This window comes from Sinocyclocheilus grahami, unplaced genomic scaffold (genome assembly GCF_001515645.1).
Source record: "Sinocyclocheilus grahami isolate Dianchi unplaced genomic scaffold, SAMN03320097.WGS_v1.1 scaffold330.1, whole genome shotgun sequence".
NCBI classification, from domain to species: domain Eukaryota; kingdom Metazoa; phylum Chordata; class Actinopteri; order Cypriniformes; family Cyprinidae; genus Sinocyclocheilus; species Sinocyclocheilus grahami.
In genome coordinates this window covers 1,179,403-1,182,799 of record NW_015505509.1, presented here as the reverse complement: position 1 = coordinate 1,182,799, position 3,397 = coordinate 1,179,403, and the positions used below count along the sequence as shown (strand labels likewise).

The 3,397-nt window shown below is 35.4% G+C and overlaps 1 long non-coding RNA gene across 1 annotated transcript in view; it reads right to left on the bottom strand.

Moving 5' to 3' along the window:
• LOC107602594 (uncharacterized) overlaps window positions 1-3,397 on the bottom strand; it is a 19,784-nt gene that overhangs the window by 6,268 nt on the left and 10,119 nt on the right. Inside the window, exon 2 of the long non-coding RNA XR_001611056.1 lies at window positions 1,846-1,850. This is a non-coding gene — a long non-coding RNA (uncharacterized lncRNA). The remainder of the gene's footprint in view (window positions 1-1,845; window positions 1,851-3,397) is intronic.

The following is a 3,397-nucleotide window of genomic DNA, read 5'->3' as shown; positions in this document are numbered from 1 at the left end:
GCAGGATGTGGCGAAGGGATGGTGATGGGAGGATGACGATGATGCCCTGGCAGCTTAGATGGTGTTTGGCACATGGCACAGACTCAGAGCATCCCAGTGCTGACAACACATGGCGGAATCGAGGGAGCGAGGAGCCAAGATGTAGATGGTGTGGCTGCCAACATCTGGGGGCCGACCGATGGAGACAGAGCTGGTAGTTCCGAAGGTGCAGATGGAGGGCTGATGGAGCTGAGCGTCGTCGCAGGTTCCGGAGACCTGGGCACAGCCTAGTCATCCTGACTCCTGGCATACAATATTTTGCACCAGAGCCTTGCAGCTTTAGAAAAAAACAAAACAGAAACCAAATTAAATAACAGATTTTTACATGAATGACTGAAAGCAAGCACAAATTAGCCAGCTGGAATGGACACATTGCTAACGTTTTTCTTCCTAGATTGACCAAATCACCCTCCATTAGGCCGTGAGGTGATACAACATGAAAATATACTTACTATTCCTTTGCTTGTCTCTGCACTCAGATTTCAGTTTGAATTCTATAGCAGCTGATCTGAAAAACAACAAATGTTAGTATTTCTCACACACAAAAGCAAATGATGATTGATGCAATCTGAGAGATTTATGTCCCTCTGATGAAAGAAGATTCACCAAAGATGTTCACGTTTCAAAAAGTTGAAATCGCAAAAAAACATTGCCAAAGTAATCCATATGAATTGCGTGGTTTCCTCCAAGTGCCCTAAAGAGACACGATCGGCGACCGCTCTATATAATACTGTTTCAATGTAGACTTATATTCACATTCCAGAGACATTTTTTGCATGCACATCATATTTTATATAGGAAGCTCTCTGGGATGAGCTCATTATCATACGAACCAATCAGAGCCGTTCAATGGCTCTGGAACCAATCAGGTTTAGTCAGTCTGTTGTTTGAATTTAAACGCAAGTTTTTTGTTTGTTTGTTTGTTTTGTTTTTTTCATATATGATGTTGAAATCCTTGTGGGAATTTAAGAAATATATATTAGAAAATAAAGACATCAAGCTTGAACAAATTTATAATCACCTAGCTTATTACAATTAATGTATCATGTAGAACAACAGCCTAATCAACCAAAGTAGCATAACCTTTTAAGTAAAATTGAACAACATATTAAACAACATTTTTAGAATATTGCAATGCTTAATAATAGTTGACAAACATTTGCTCATTGTAAATGTTACAAATGTTTTTCAAAATATTGTTTTCTGTAAATACACTAAAACGTCACTAAAAGTATGCTTGTGTTTAGTATATCCCTTAAAAGTGTAACTAAAAATATGTTTATTAACATAGTATTTCTACTATACTTTTTAGAAATATACTAATAGTGTGCTTGTGTTTTGGCATATTCCTTAAAAGTGTAACTAAGCATATATTTATTACCAAAGTATTTCTAGTAACTTTCTATAAATACATGAAAAGTATGCTTCTGTTTAGCATATTTCTTAGAAGTATAACTAAGCATATATTTAATACAAAAGTACTTCTAGTATACTTTTTAGAAATATATTAAAATGCAATTCAATATATTTTTATTACACTTCAAATAAGCATGTTGGGAATACAAATGTATTATAAACATACTACTTGAATTTCAAGTATATTTTTAATACATTTAATACTACGGCTTTTTCCACCTGTGAAAGCAAATGTAAAAATTTTGATTAAAGATTACCAAGACAAGTATTTTTTTTCCTGTGGATTAACTTGGAATTTTTGTCTGCCTCAAGACTAGCAATGTGCACTAAAAAGTCAATACTTTCAAATCTGAATTCATGCAAACTTTAAAATTGGCAACAAAATCTGACCTGAACTGTCACACAAATGTATTTTTATGCTCAGATAGCATATTTTCAGGTTGAACCAGCCAGTCGTGCATGTCCCAGGACACTGGCTGTTTCTATAACCTGAGCTTCTAACAGCAGCTGCAGTGACACTACCAATTGGCGATTGGTTCTTTCATTTAAAAGTTTGGACTTATTCCGCCATATTGTGTGTTGCACTTTTTCTCATTTATAGCAACATGAGTGCACCATCTTGGTCTATCGAAAGGCTTTGGTAGTACAGTCTGTCGTAGATTTCTCACCGGTTATACTGTACAATCCGGCAAGCAGCAATTGTAAAGGACAGAAAAATCATATAGTGTGCATCAGCCCTAAATGAAAGCTGTTTTTTGTTGAAGATTCAAATAAGACGTAGACTATGTAGACTGTGTGGACTAGTTAGCTAAAATCATACAATAAAAATGAAAATGTTTTCTAATTTCTAACTTCGGTCCCACATACCACTTATCCACTCTACTTGCGTCAAAAAACAAGTACAATGTACTTACTGTGTTCATGTTGTACTGCAAAATACTTTTGCTGCTTTTGAGGTGGGATACAGGTAAGGTTAGGGACAGGTTTGGTGGTATGGGTAGGTTTAATGGTGGGTTAAGGCGTAAGGGATGGGTCAACAGTCTAACTATAAATGTAATTACAGGAATTAATTACAGGTGTAGTTACATGCAGGTATTCTTAAAATAAAAGCACAATGTAAAAACATAATTTAATAATTTATGCATTTAGCAGACACTTTTACCCAAAGCGACTAACAGTGCATTCAGGCTATACATTTTTTACCAGTATGTGTGTTTCCTGGGAATTGAACCCATGACCTTTTGCGCCGGGAACGCAATGCTCTACCACTGAGCCACAGGAACAAAAACATGTATGCACACAATAAGTGCATTGTACCAAATGATTCATAAATGTATGTACATAGTAGTTAAAGTCACTTAATATAAAGTGTGACCCTTTCTAACTAAATTCATAATTCAGAGGCCAATATTGAAAAAAAAAACAAGGTTGGAAAAAAGGTTGAAGGCTTTTCTGTTAATTTTGCAAAACTGAACCCAATAATCATTATCAATCGAAATTTTAATAGCACTTCTGTACTAAATTGCAGGTTGTAACAAACAATCTGATGAAGTGAGTAAAGCTTACTTAAAACAAACTGCCTTTTATGCCTTGTATGCTTTTGTCACTCCATGGAATGACACACACATGCACATAAAGAATCATGTGAGTGCACCATATGATGTTATATTCATCACATGCATTCATATTTCATCCATGTTGTGCACAGAATCAGCAAAGCAGAAAAAACCTTCTCAAGATGTCATCATTATATTTCAACCCCTTAGATTTATTATTACGAGTATAGTATGTGTTTCTGAAAACTTTGGCAACAATTCTGTAGTAGAGATACCTGTCACATTATGCAATGAAACACCCAGACCAAATGTCAAAAAGTGCATGGAATTCATACGAAATACTCTGTGTCACTGATGACTCTAGAATGAGTGTCGAATTCGCTGTG